Below are 15,788 nucleotides of genomic sequence, written 5' to 3' on the forward strand. Positions count from 1 at the left end.
TTGGCTGATAGGCAAAATCATAAAAAAAATTGCAGTATAAGAAGACTTCTTTCCATGCCTCCACCCCCAAGAGTCATGACAGCTAGTGTCCAAATGGAAAGACCCCATTAGGGTCAAAAGCTGCTGTAAGTCTTGAAAAGCTTGTTCAGAGAGTGGCAAGTAAAAAAGATCTTTCAAGCTACCAGCCTGAAAGACTTCCTTGACTGATAGGTTTTTGTGGAGACAAAAAGAATATAGTCTAGGAAATCGATCTTGAAGAGGGACATGGCTGCTTCCAATTTGCCAATAGTCAGACCAGAATAACACAGTATCTCCACTATGAACATCAACCTCAGTAACTGCTCTGAAATTATCCATCAACTTGTAGACATCCCTCCACCAAAAAGAGCCATAAAGAGTAGTATCATGTGGAATCCTTTGAAAATAATAAGAATCCCAAATTAACTGAACCCAAGGCATATCCATTTTATTGTAAAATTTATCCAGAAATTTCAGAAGCAGAGCTTGATTTTCCAAACCCAGATTTAAGATTCCAAGTCCCCCCTTTGATTTGGGCCTGCAAACAAGTGGCCAAGCTGCCAGAGAATGGCCTTTCTCCTGAACATATTTCCTCCATAAACACTGCCTTTGAATCCTTTCCAACTGCTTCAAAATACCCTGAGGGATTGACAGGGTACAAAGGAAGAAGATAGGCAAAGAGGGAATGACAGAATTTACTAATTGTAACCTACTCCCCTGAGGCAAAAACCAAGAACTTGCTGTCAATCTTCTCTTCATAGAATCCACTAATGGAAGAAGATCCACAATCTTAGGCCTGGTAGTCCCAACAGGCAGACCCAGATATGTGAAGGGCATTTTGCCTAACTTACATCCAAAGAAAGCAGGAAGATCAATAGCAACCTGGTCAATCACATTAATGGGATACATGGAAGATTTATGAAAGTTAATCTGAAGACCAGTTGCCTCTGGTAAAGAATATAACACTGATTTCAGTGCCCCCAAATGATCCTTGCCAGCCTTTAACAAAAGCAGTGTGTCATCAGCATATCGTACCACTGGAAAATCAGGATCATGAGTTGGCAGAGGCCTGCTTATCAAACCCTGCTGAAGAAGGTTATTGATCAAAGTCTGCAATAGGTCAGCAGCAATAACAAAGAGCAAGGGAGAGATTGGATCCCCTTGCTTAACTCCACATTTACATTTGAAATGACTCCCAGGAACTCCATTGAGCAAGACAGAAGAAGTGCCTGATGACAATAACTTCCTAATCCATGTAATCCATCTACTGTCAAAACCTTTTGCAGCAAGAATCCTTAATATAGCCTCATGCTGTATAGAATCAAAGGCCTTTTCAAAATCCAACTTGAGCAAGAGAATGGGCTGCTTAGACTGGTTGCACTGATGGATATATTCAAATGTCCAGGAAAGATAGTCCTGGATTGTTCTTGATTTTATGAAGCCATATTGATTTTTATGGATACATTTGATGATCTCCTGCTGAAATCTGTTAGCAGCAAGTTTTGTAAGGAATTTCAGGCCAACACTAGTGAGAGATATAGGCCTAAAGTCTCCCACCCCCTCAGGCGACTGTTTCTTTGGTATCAGTGTAATGTAAGCATCATTGAGGTTTTCTAGCTGAACTGTGCCAGCATGAAACTCATGTACCAATTGAATAAAATCAGCAGATATTATGTGCTAGCACTTTTTTAGGAAAATACTTTGAAGCCATCAGGCCCTGGTGCCTTATCAATAGGCATTTCATTAATAACCTGTTCAATCTCCTTAAGCTCAAAAGGTTTGGTGAGGACCTCCAAGCCCTGAACCCTAGGTATTAAGGAAAGAATGTTCTCATCCAAAGCTATTGGCTGAATCGTCCCCATACTGGACTTGAAGGATATTAAGAACTCTTTGGCCCTTACCTCATGATTAGATGTGACAGATCCATCAGGCAACAACAGACTAGCAATTGAATTTTTTCTGTATCTTTCAGTTGCCATGGCCTGAATTTTTTTGGAGTTTTCCTCTCCCACATTAATATACCTGATGGTACATCTCTTCCTCCAGTAAAGATATTGCATGTGCAGCAGATGCTCATGGTGCAGCTTGGTGATTTTTCTGAAGTTGCTCTCGGGTCTAGAAAGAGATCTCATGTCCTCCAGATTGTCCAACCAAAGAATTACCCAGTTACACTTCTCAATTAACCCTTTAATATGTGATAAACCTTTCTGCCATTTCTTCAAAGCAAACCACAAAGCCTTTAATTTATCAACAATAATTGCTGCAATATGAGTTTTACGAGAAGGACGATTCCAAACCTCTTGCACATAATCAAAAAAACAGCCTTATGCACCCAAAAGTTTTCGAACCTGAAAATATGTGCCCTTGGGATGGATGTACTGATGTCAACCAGACAAGGCACATGATCAAACGCAGTTTTTGCCAAAGGAGTCACTTGCGTCATGGGATATGTATTAATCCAACTGGCAGATGTAAAAACCCAGTCTAGTTGTTCCAAAAGAGGCATGTCCTTTAATCATCATACATTTGGAAGTCTTAGCTTCTACGGATTGGGTTATCACCCTTACTGTTCAGGTTACATAAACCGGCATGGCAAACTGAAAATCACAGGTATGATATTATAGTTGTCTCCAAGCTATAATTCATAATAGGCTTATCTGTGACTCCTTTTTTTCCATATTAATGGTTATATGTAAAGATACTATGACCCGCCCTGTGATAAGCCGCCAAGGGTTCTTGTGATCTCTTTCTGTGTGCAGGACAGTTCAAAGGCTTTCTTCGGCATAGGGAAACAGTTGATAAGTATAACATGGGTGAATATAAGATGGCGGCTTAACAGTGTTGAGCACCAAAACATGCATGATGGCACGACAAAACAAAGTTATTTCTACCCTATTACATGACTCCCTGAGTCCAAATGATTAAAATTGTCTTTTCAGCAGACCACAGATATGAGCCGCCCGACGGGTCAATTCTCTTGTTGGCCTAAAGCTTCTGGGTCAGCCCTCTCCGCTTCTTCGCCCTGTTCCCTGTCCTGGAAGATTGATGATGACCAGTCAATGCCATTCAAAGCTTCAAATTCAGCTTCATCATCAATTAGTTCGGCTGGTTCAACTTCAAGGGCGAAGGTATGCTTACGGATTGGTGGAATTATGCTGGTCACTTTATAATGCGGAGTTGGAATCCTCCGGTTCTTCGTGTCATAGCCGGGCTGGTACTTGGTGAGATCCGCTTCATCAGCTATCAGGGTGGCCATGGGGCATATCTCCTTCACACAAGTGGTGAAGTCTTCCTGTTCAAATGGAGTGCCATCCTCCTTAAGGCTTGGATAACCAATGGCGATGTCGGCCGAGTCTAACTCTGGTAACCAAGCTTTGGTCCGGCTTAAGGCAGCCACGACTCCAGCTCTTGCAGATGATCGCCTTAGTTCGTTGAAATGCTGGGGGAGCACAGAAAGCTTCCTTAGTACATCCACCAAGAGTGTTGAACTTCATTTGACAGGGCCACTGTGGCTAACGCACGCTGGGATCCGATGTAAAGTTGGTCCACCAACGTGTAAATCACCTTCAGCTTTATCAACATGTCTTGGTTAAGATTTGAAGTCCTGGGGCCTGCATAACGATGTCAGATGAGTTAATGACAATTTATATGATCATTACAAAGATTCAACTATTTAACACTTGAAGGGCGACTTACCAAAGATTGCTGAGACCCTCTGAGATACATGGCATTTTAAGCCGGATAATTCGATGGTTGCTCCTTTAAGAGTCGCCTCTGCCTTCTCAGCTCGATTGATCAAAGCAATCTTTTCATCAGCCCAGGCCTTTTTCTCCATTTCAAAGTCTTTTTTCAGTTTCTCTTGTTCAGATACACTGAATTCAAACTTGGAGTTGGCTCTTTGGGTTTCCATCTCTTGTGCTTCCAGGCGGTTCTTCAAGTCAGATATTTCCGATTGAAGTTGACTGGTGGTGGCCTATACAAATACCGGGTCAAAATCATGACTGTTATCATGTAATATTAAGTCCCAAGCCTTTTGCAAGCAACAATACTTGGCACTTGGGGACTAATGTCTACCGAAGAATTTTTCCTAAGTGGCGGTTCATGAGATTAAGTCCCAAGCACCTTGCAAGCAAGTGTGCTTGGCACTTCGGGGCTAATGCATATTGCTGTTAAAATTTTACAAGTATTTTATTCTCTACAAGCATGTGAAGGACCGGCTCAAACATGATGCTTAAACCGGCCCTTGGGGACTATGGAGTAAGCCGGATTTCTTACATGTTTTTGTCCAAATATATCACTAATGTTCATAAGTTTGTTTCTAAGTCTACAGCATATTCATCATAAGCAATAGACTTGGGGGTTGGCATAAGCAAGGATAATTCAGTGAAGGGAAGAATTTATACCTCAAATTTCTGGTGCATTTGCTTCACCATGTCAACTTCGACGTCACGGCTGTTGTGTACTTGGCTAAGATAGCCAGAGAAAACCTCCCGAATACTCATGTGAGTATAATCAGACACATCAAACCTGACCTCGCAGCGTTCCAGGTGCTCCTCCTTGGCTGAACACTTGGCCAACACAGTAGGTCTTCCCGGCTCAATATAACCGGTCCTGGTAATCTCAACATCAGTGTCTTGGGGATCGTCTGTCTTGGCCGGGATAGGGACTTTCGGGTTTTCAGAACCATCGACGGTTTGTTCGGCAGGCGGGTCAGTAGTTGGTGTTGGCGTGTCATGAGCTGGTTCAGGTGGCGGCTCATGAGCAGAGGCCTCAGGCGCGGCCATCCCAAGTTTCGGCTCTTTGAAAATCGGCTCTTCGGCCGGCTTGTTCTTCTTCACCTTCTTGCTAGGCTTTGCTGTTCCGCTGCATAAGATCAAAAGATCAGTACAAATATAGAGAATTGAAATGAATACAAGATAAGCAAGTCATCATTAACCTGGAGCGGTCTTGAAAGCCGGCAAGTTGGACTGCATTGAGTCGCCGGAGGAAGGTGAAGTTTCCTGATAATTCGAGTCAGAAGAGTTGTGTGGTTGACGAGTAAGACCCGCCAAAGGATAAAATGGATTTAAATCGGAGGTGACCTTGTTCGGGCGCTTCCTTGGTGTATTGGGTAAGCCGGAGGAGAGTTCCGCTTCCTTGCTGGTCCGGGTCTGCCTCCAGCTCTCATGAATCTGTCGCTTCAAAAGAAATTGAGGATCTTGATAAGCTAAGGGATGTGAAAATCTTACTCTCTGGGTTACTCTTCGGATTTTCTGTCTTGGCAAAGGCTCGGAGTCGGAGGAAATGATAGTTACCTCTTCATCCTTTCCATGACTTGTTCCCGTGTCCTCCTGATGATAATCAGTGTCAATAAGGTGGTTAAAAAAGGAGCCAAGAGAGTCAAGGGCTACCTTCGAATCAGAAGTATCTTCTAGTCGAAGCAAGTCAGAGGCGGTGGCCTTCTTTCCCTTCTTCTTGGCAGCTTCTTTCCTGGCGGTTCTCTTGGCCTTCCTGGCTTTCTTCGCAGCCTCGTGATCATATTTTGCTTTCCAAAATTTATCATCAGCCTGTGAGAATCAATAAAGGTTGAGTACAGACAAACATGAATGTTAAAAGTAATTTACTCAGGTTGGCGGCTTACCGCTGGAGCCGTGTTAGCTTCGCAGAAACCTTACCACAATCTGCTAGGCTTTCGTTCAGAAGTGACTTTGTCCTGTCATCAACGACATGGTCCGGTAAATCGTCAGAGCTGTGCCGTAGAGGGTCATTCTTCTTGCCCGTGTAGGTACACATCAGACCAGGGCGGCGGCTCAATGGAATGATCTGCCAGGCAAGCCAAACCCGGACCAAGTCGATACCATTTAGCCTGTTTCCCAAAAGAGCCTTGATTTTAGCCATAGTGGGGGCGAGCGTATGGCATTCGGCGGTTGTAATCTTGTCAGGAAGCGGATTATTGGACTCAAGATGCAGAGTACGAAAGCCGGGCAGAGGGTTCTCATCAGCCGGAGAAGTGTCTTGGCAATAGAACCATGTCTGGTTCCAGTCTTTGGGATGACTTGGTGGATTGGCATAAGGAAAAATGATGTGTCTCCGACGCTGGATTGAGACACCGCCTAGTTCCAAGCTTTGTCCATTGGCACATTCATTCTGACAGTTCAAATAAAATAACTCTCTGAAGAGTAGTAAGCTGGGCTCTTCTCCAAGATATACCTCACTGAACACTTGAAAATTGCAAATATTAGACATGGAATTGGGTCCCATGTCTTGAGTGTTGGGTCAGTTGCACGATATGACATAACTTTCTTCTTTGGAAGATAGCCAGTGTCGGTGTCAAAACCGGCGGATCTCGGGTAGGGGTCCCGAACTGTTCTTCTAAGGCGGATGGTAACAGGAGGCAGGGGACACGATATTTACCCAGGTTCGGGCCATCTCGATGGAGGTAATACCCTACTTCCTTCTTGATTGATCTTGATGATATGAGTATTACAAGAATTGATCTACCACGAGATCATAGAGGATAAACCCTAGAAGCTAGCCTATGGTATGAATGTTGTTGTCCTACGGACTAAACCCTCCAGTTTATATAGACATCGGAGGGGGCTAGCGTTACACAGAGTCGGTTACAAGGGAGGAGATCTACATATCCGCATTGCCAAGCTTGCCTTCGACGCCAAGGAGAGTCCCATACGAACACGGGACGAAGTCTTCAATCTTGTATCTTCATAGTCCAACAGTCCGGCTATCCGGAGACCCCATAATCCAGGACTCCCTCAGTAGCCCCTGAACCAGGCTTCAATGACGATGAGTCTGACGCGCAGATTTGATTTCGGCATTGCAAGGCGGGTTCTTCCTACGAACACTCCATAGAAGATTTTGAATACAAAGATAGTGTCCGGCTCTACAAAACAAATTCCACATACCATCGTAGAGAGAATAATATTTCCACAAAACCTCACCCTGGATCGCATCGTTGTCGATGATCTAAGGCACAGTGGAACTCTCAATGAAAGCACCAATGTCGGTGTCAAAACCGGCGGATCTCGGGTTAGGGGTCCTGAACTGTGCGTCTAAGGCGGATGGTAACAGGAGGCAGGGGACACGATGTTTACCCAGGTTCGGGCCCTCTTGATGGAGGTAATACCCTACTTCCTGCTTGATTGATCTTGATGATATGAGTATTACAAGAGTTGATCTACCACGAGATCGTAGAGGCTAAACCCTAGAAGCTAGCCTATGGTATGATTGTTGTTGTCCTACGGACTAAACCCTCCGGTTTATATAGACACTAGAGGGGGCTAGGGTTACACAGAGTCGGTTACAAGGGAGGAGATCTACATATCCGTATTGCCAAGCTTTCCTTCCACGCCAAGGAGAGTCCCATCCGAACATGGGATGAATTCTTCAATCTTGTATCTTGATAGTCCAACAGTCTGGCCAAAGGATATTGTCCAGCTGTCCGGAGACCCCCTAGTCCAGGACTCCCATAGCCATTCTTCACAAAGTCATCAAGCATACTGTCTGTGACGATGGATTTGACCCAGTTGGATGAAGTGGGTGGTTTGGGCGGCATTGTGATGAAAGCCTAAGAAAGAGTAAAAATTTCCGGTTCAAATTTAAGCCGGAGGAAAACATTACAGTGCATATTCAAGATGGTGGCTTATAAAGGGGCCTAATGGTATATGGCTAATTGTGTCAGATTATTTAAGACGCCATGAGCGCCATAAGCAGTTAAGTTATCTAAACCGCCATGGGTGGTTAAGATTATCAATTGAGCATTGCCTTTCTAAGCCGGTAATAAGAGTCGCCATGGCTAGGTGGATCTAACAAATACAGTTTTTGCCTAAGTGTTGCAAAAACAAGTTTCACAGGTTGCAGCTATTATTTTGGATCAAACGGCTGTTCAGAAAAGAAAATATTCTAGACCTAAAAACCTAGTACAGATGAGTTCGTGAGTTCTAATGAGGCCTCTTTACAAGAAAAAGGGATCTGCTAGTATAAAAAATGGATGCAAAACAAGTACCGCATGAGTTCTATATTACTTTTGGATCAGAAGAGGCTGTGGTGGAGGAACTACGAAGAAACTGTGATGAACCATGAAGAACATAGAGGAACTTGAAAACCCTAAAGCGGATCTGAGGTGCGGGAAGGCGAAGACTTACGGATGCAGATCTACTGCGGGGGGTCGCCGCCGTTCTCTGGATCAACTCAGGTTGATGCAGCGACCGAGGTTGAGGAAGACGAGGTGCTCTGCGGTGGCGGCGGAGCTCGAGCGGTAGTAGGGTTGCGAGAGGAAGAACATGAGGAAAGGGGATAATGAGGAAAGACCTGGTCCTGTCTATTTATAAGGGAAGACTGATACATGGGCGCAAAAAGCGAGGCGGCCGAAAACATGGTTATCCAGCTACAAGGCTGCCTCAATTCTTGGGATGGTCATTAATATGAAGATCCGTGGAGATATGTTGGACAAAGTGCAAATTAAAGACAGATGATGTCATGGCGGGTTACCACAAATCCAAAGGATGACGTCATGGAGGGTTATAAAACTTCTGTACAAACGAAGAGTAGAAGAGTTTTTCTAAGTGTTAAAGATTGATATGAACTAGTTCAAATCAATCTGGGGCCTAATGTTGGGGATATAACTATTAGGTGTGACCCGCCCAGGAGGGGCCGGGTTATACCTATGGCGAGTCAAGATATGAAGCCTAATACAAGACCTGAAGATGGCAGTTCTGTCGTGGATTTGTCACGTCAGATGTCCTATCATGAGGACTTAGTCGTGAGGCCAAACGCATCTATGTGGTAGCTTGAGAGGGGTTGAGCGGAATCGAGAGACGCAACACAAGACAAGAATTTAGACAGCTTCGGGTCCCGGGAAACATCATCCGGTAATAACCCTACATGTTGTTTGAGGCTAGATCTCATTATCATCACGAGGGAGTCACCGTAAACCGGCTCTCCTCTAGTTGTGTCTAGCCCTAGATATTGTTGTTTGCTTGTCCCTCTTTGGGGAGCCCCGCCCCTCCTTATATAAGATGAAGGGGCGAGTTACATGTAGAGTCCATCTCGGACTAAGACTTAAACTATTTTGACTTCCCTTCATGGACTTCTTAACGTCTGCCGGTTTGACATGGTCTGCCGGTTTAACATGGTCTGCCCGTTTAACCTGGTCTACCGGTTTAACATGGTCTCACTTAACACCTGCCGGGTTATCATCTGACTTGACTCCTGCCGGTTTACCACCAGCCGATTTACCGTCTGTCTCAGCCATCTGTCTTGACTTTGTCTTAACTGTCCGCCGGTTTACCATCCGTCGTTTTACCAAGTCCTAGCCGGGTTACGACTCCGGCAGGGTCATTCCGCGAGGTATATCCCCGACATTAGCCCCCAATTTAATTTGGATTTATCCATGTTAAACTGACTCTGATCATCCTTAAGTCCTTGTCACTTCCTTCTTCTAGAAAATCCGTTTAATAGGCCAGCTTCATAAACACCTTGCTGACATTGGTTTCTCATAGAAAATATATTGTTAAGAATAACTCCTTTGATTCATCTCCCAATGCTTAAAAACAATATTGGCCCTTGAAATACACATCTGATCTTCAGCCGGTTTAAAGATGTAGAACTTGCCGGTTTAAGAATATTGATGGCACCGGATCGTAACCGTTTGTTAACATCAACTTTTGAAAATATACCTCTTATATGCCTATCACTTGTAGCCCTCAAATCTTAATAAGGTAAGGTAGTAACAACTTAAGATTTGCTTCAATATGAATGTCACAAGCTTGAAGAAATCCAGGTTGTTCATCTCAATCACTAGTCAGAACTGAGTATTCCACATATGTAGCCCCCAAGTGCTGGGTTGTCATGCTTGCAGCAACCTGTGACTTGTAATTTCCTGATGCTCATAAAAACTTCAACCAGTGTAGCCCCCAAGGGCCGGGTTATTATGCAATAATGAGCAGGGACTTTGTAAATATAATCATGTAGATTTGAGCAATGATGTTTAGCCCCCAAGGGCCGGCTCATTATGATGTGATGAGTCGAGTCTTTCAATAAGACTAATAAAAATAAACTTGCATTAGCCCCCAAGTGTCATGGTGCATGCTTGCAGCGACATGACACTTGCATATTTGATATAATCTTGAGTTGAATAATGTAGCTCCCAAGTGCCGGGTTGTAAGCCTGCAGCGACTTGGGACTATTCCTTCAATTGTAAAATAAAACATATCTATTGATAATATAATAGCCATTGCGCTAAAGCGACTTTGAAAACCTTAATCATAATACTGGTTACTGATAACCATAATAAAATCCAGCCATGTTGGCTATTTGAAGATTTGAATAATATAATCCAATGATTTATGAGCGCATGATTTCCAATGGCGCAATCCAAATATATACTGGCGACTTATAGTCGAAACCAGATCGGGCTGATAGTCTTCGGATTATGATTTAATCATGTTCCGTCAATTTGTAATTGACAGTTGAACCAGATTAACAATGCCGGTTTGAAAAAGCAACAAAAAATGTTCATCAAAAAAGAGAACAAAACGCAAGCAAAGGCAAACATAAAACCATTGTAATCGAGGATTTAAGCCGATCAAGAGGTATTACCATGGTCGGACACGACCAGGTCCCCAAATGATGCATTGGCAGTACGCCGATCAAGAGGTGTAGCTATGGTTCGGGTTCAACCATGCCCCCAGGCGATGTTGTGGCTTTGCGCTGATCAAGAGGCATGGCTATGGTTCGGATACGACCAAGCCCCCAAGTGATGCTGTGGCATTGCGCCTATCAAAAGGTATTGCTATGGTTCGGACATGACCAAGCCCCCAAGTGATGCTGTGACATAGCGCCGCTCAAGAGGTGTGACTATGGTTCGGATACGACCAAGCCCCCAAGTGATCAATAATATGATAAGCCAATAAGGCGGAATACCCATGTTTGAACCGCGCATTATGGCAACATGTCCTCTTTGGCAACCTTTAACTTTTTGCAAGAGATAAATTCTTCTTGAACCGGATATTGAGAGCGTCAGAGCTTTGGAAGAGATAGCTTCCTCTTAAACCGGATTTGAACCAGATACTAAGGACTTCAACGCTGTGTGGGAGACGGGATTCCCCTTAAACCGGACTATAAACCAGAAGCATCATTGTGAGCCGGAATATTTCTGACGGCCTTTAAATTTTCATCAATATAACAGTAGCCTCCGGGACCGGGTTTTCCTTCAACATCCTGGGGCACTTGAATTTGCTGAAACTGGCAAGACTTGCTGAGTCATATCATCGCAACCCCCGAGTCTTAAGACGACTCAAGGAGTTGTCTTGAGATTCTCCGTACTTGACCATAGCAAAAGGTATATATCATTGGTGTTGATAATCGCGATGTAAATCCACAGAAGGTTGAGGTGACTGCGGCGGGTTATAAATGATCCCGTATGAGCCGTGTCAGCAACTCGGCCAGTGATTCATCCCAGCTGGTTATTGAAGATAAACCGCAGTGGCAGTGATTTGTGTGCCCTGTCCATTGAATCATCCGGTGCAGGCAGAGGCTAAATTGTCATGCCTTGTTTCAGAGTTGTTGGAATAACTCGGACCGCGGTGCGGCGGTTTGTCCATCTCCATTGGGCAACGACATAAGTCCTATCCGGGTGAATTGATGTAGACCGGACGACTGCATGACTAGTGGCGTGTTGCCTGTGATGTAGGTCAGCCCCCGGCATGTTGATAGTTGAATGCCCATCTGTTAAGAACCGCGGTGATGACGTATACCAGTACGGCCTCTATATATCATTTGTAGATTGAACCGCTGGATGATGCACACAGGATTTTTATACCCGTAGCTTAATGGTCTCTTCTATATTGAAGAATTTTTCTGCATAAAAGGCAATGCGAGAGTAAATGCTTTCAAAGAATAAAAAAATATATATATACTGGAAAGTAGATAAGGCAGATAGCACCTGATATTTTCATCCTATGAAGAGAGACGCTGCTGCTGGATAATGCATCATAATACTTTTGGCACCCAGCATGATTGAGGTCTTTCACGTGGGGAGATAATCCCTTCTTTTGTAGCCACAATCAGATGGTCAAACTGGGCATTTTCCTCCTGAACCGGCGAGGCAGGGGCAAACCGGCTGCAGACGCCGTTGAGGCACGCAGGGGTGTGAAGGCAGTGAGGTGAGCGGGCAGAGATGAGGCCGCTCGGCGGTGACCCGACGGCGACTCAAAGTGGGGCGGTGCAGACGCAGTGAGGGCTGCTCACGGTGCAAGTCGGAGATGGGGCGGCTCAAGCCAGGCAGCAGCAGAGAGGCACCCGCGAGGCGAGCCCGCATCCCTCCCCACCTTCCGGGTCGTGGTTGGCGAGTCATCGAGCGGAGCAGAGGTGACCCGGAGCAACTGGAATGGGTGGGCCTCAGCGCTGCTGCTGGTGACGGCGCGAGGCGCAGGCAGAGTGTCGAGGACGAAATGGTTTACGATTTCGACGTGGCAAAAATTTCGCTCACCCTCGAAATGGTTGAAATTTCGGAAATTTCGTAAATTTTGAAAACTATTTTGTACAAATCAACAAAATTTTTGTTTGAATTCAAAAAAAATTAAAATTTAGAAAATATATAAAAGAGGACGTAGTGCAGAACTAACGCAACTGTATTACTAGTGTGATGGTTAGTCCATGGCCTAACATGCTGCTGGTCGTGGTTCGAACCTCAGCTAAGATTTTTTTTGTCACAAATGTATATTTGGTACAAAATTAATCAAAATGTTGGTAACATGATTCGAACCGTCGAGCTACTGATCGGTAAAAACTGTTCCTACCGCTGCGCCACTATAACCTAAGTTAATTATTGCTGATACATGTTCATTTTTACATAGAAACTCAAACCCATCGAAATTTCTTCAACGAAAGGCAAAAATTTTCGCCCATCCTTGAAATTGTCGAAATTACGGAAATTTCGACGAAATTGTAAAGCAAGCAAGCAGGTCTGCGGCCGGTTTGAAGCAACCAGGGCACTCCGGCGGGCCGATGAAGGCGCGTTTCACGACAGCAACGGGTTAGAGAGGCACGGCCGTGGCCGGTTCAGCAATACCATGGCGGCAGTGGGCGCGGCGAATTGTCCAAAGTTGTACATGACTCGTCGCTGAAGGATTTTGGCAGTGGCAACTTGAAGTGGCAGGTGTACATCCGGCGGGCGGAGGCCAGATCGCACGTGGGAGCCACGCAAAGGCGGAGCTCGGCGGCTCAACGGCGCTGCAACCCTGTGGTGTGTCAGAGCGGCGAATTAACCAGAGGCGACGGGCGCGGACGCGGAGAAGCGTCGCGAGCGCGGACGACGCGGCAGCATGGCCGGGACGCAGGACGCCGGACGGGCAGATTCGTCGAGCGGGCGCAGCCGGGTCGCTGGAGGCCGGACAGGGCAGGGACGAGCCGGCGGGAGGCCGAAGCCAGCCAAGCAGGCGCGGCGAGCGGAGCCGACAGGCAGCCCGAACGCGCGGAGTGGACGCCGGCCTACGGCGGAGGCGGCCCGTCGCGACGAGGAGGGGAGCGCGAGCGATGCGGCGCGGTTGGTGGAAGGTAGCAACGAGTAGGGAGCCACGGGTGGCTCTATCGCAGGACATCGGAGGAGGGCCGTGCGCCCCAGAGTAGCACCAGAGGGGTCAGCCGCCGACAGGCGGGCGCTGGACGACCGGGGAGCTGACGCCGCGGAGAAGCGCGGTAGGCGAGGCACGGCCGCGTCCGATGGTCGAGACGGAGGCGCACGAGCCATGCAGAGGAGGTGCTTGGCGGCGGGCCTGCCAGCAGAGGAGACGCACGGCCATGGCGAGGCTCGGGGCAGTGCTCGGGGCCATGGCATGTCTCGGGGCTATGGATGTCAACCCAGAGAGGCGGATGGCTTGAAGGTGGACACTACCAGGAGTGAGCCGGCACCCGCTGGGATGGTGCGGGCTGTGGCCACGGCAATCCAGAGGTGCAGGGCGGGCCTCGACAGCTTCGAGACACGGGGCGACTCTCCGGCCGAGGTGGACAGCAGAGGCGAGACCGAACAGGGGCAGCCTTGGGCGAGGAGCAACGACAACTTAGCGCGGAGGCCACTTTAACCTCCGGGGCGACTCATGCAGCGGGCTGGAGGGCGCGGCCGTGGCCGGTTCAAACCGGTCGTGGAAGTGGGTCACCGCAGAGGTGAGGCTGCAGCAACAGCTTGCTTGGGCGGTTTGACGAGGCGACGGTGGCATCCGAAGTGAGCCACGGCGAGTTACAACAGCAGCATGCCGACGACGACATGTCAGTTGTAGTGAAGTTTGGGCGCCGGCATCTTTGACATAGCCACGAGCCGTCTATTCGTAAAAGGGGACGCCGGGCCACACCATGGGCAGAAGGAGCGACAGTGAGCCGGCAAAGCGTGTAACAGCGGCGCTCGGTGTGGCGGGTTGGAAGCAGGAGGCGACTCGAGATGAAAGCGTCGAAACGGGCTGCGGTCGCAGCACAAGACCGCCGAAGCAGCAAAGGTGGATGTCGAGGCCATGGCTGGCTTCAGGTTGCGGTCCGTGCGGCGGTCTGAGGCGGACGACGTCTCTCTTGTGAAGGTGTAGGTGTTGACTCGGACTCGGCAAGTTATGGTTGTTTGAAGACCAAAATCTCCTCCAGATTGTAATGACTTTACACTATCCACGTCCGGGTTGTGATGGTCTCCTATCTGAACACTGTACCCCTTTAAAAAATTCCTTTTTGACACTTCGGGTGTTCCGGCGATTTACCAGAATAAACATTTGTCTTAGCCTTTGTTCCTGGCGTTTTAGCACGGTGTCAGGGCACCCGAAGATCGATCCGGCGCCTAGCCCGACTGGTTAATGCCTGTTGGTCTTTGGCGATGTGTGGCAGCAGCAGTAGATTTTTAATCTCTCCTCTCGGATCCGATTCACAAAGGCGGCAGTTTGTGGTGTAGCCCTAATTTTTGCTTAACCTTTAAACCTCATCGATCATAAACCGGGTCCGATAAACTTGCAGCTGACGTAGATTCTTTCAAACTGGCTCTTCTTCATCCGGAGAATTTCAAGATCCTTGACCCCTAAGAAAGATCCCTTCAAGAAACCCAACACCACCGTCCCCGACAAGTTCAGTTAAGGGCCCAAGCCCAAAGGCGACTCAAGGCCCGTAGAGATAAACCGCCATATGTATGTAACTTATGTTGTAAGGCAGGAATAAACAGAGACCGAGCCGGACACTGTTTATGAGCCGGCTGGGACTCTGAGAGCCGCTGGGCGTCGACCTCTGTATATAAAGGGACGACCCGGTGGCGGTTCAGGGCAAGTAAGATCAGATTGAGAGCTAGGTCAAGCGATTTCGCTCCCTGGTAATCGAGACATAAGCAATCCCACTCAAAACTGGATCGGAGGCTTTTACCTTCACCGTAAGGGGCCAAACCAGTATAAACCCCGTGTTCTTTGTCCCGATTAACACATTTAAGTTTCCTAGTTGCGATGGCTCCACGACTAAGTCCTTTCACTAGGACATCGGACGTGACAATTCCACGACAATGATCGTCGTCGATATCATTTAGAACTACATATGATGATTGTCATCTATATAACGTAGTACTGCTTGAGGATGCTTGAGGATGCATGTACTCCCTCTGTTCCAAATTACTCGTTGTGGTTTGAACTAAAACCACGACGAGTAATTTGGAACGGAGGGAGTACTACCTTGTACCTATAATGCTTTATGAAATTGATATCTAGTAGTACCTAATATCTGAAAATTGCAGTTTATTGAAATTGAAACGGGGTAGGAAGCCG

This window comes from Triticum dicoccoides, chromosome 2B (genome assembly GCF_002162155.2).
Source record: "Triticum dicoccoides isolate Atlit2015 ecotype Zavitan chromosome 2B, WEW_v2.0, whole genome shotgun sequence".
NCBI lineage: Eukaryota > Viridiplantae > Streptophyta > Magnoliopsida > Poales > Poaceae > Triticum > Triticum dicoccoides.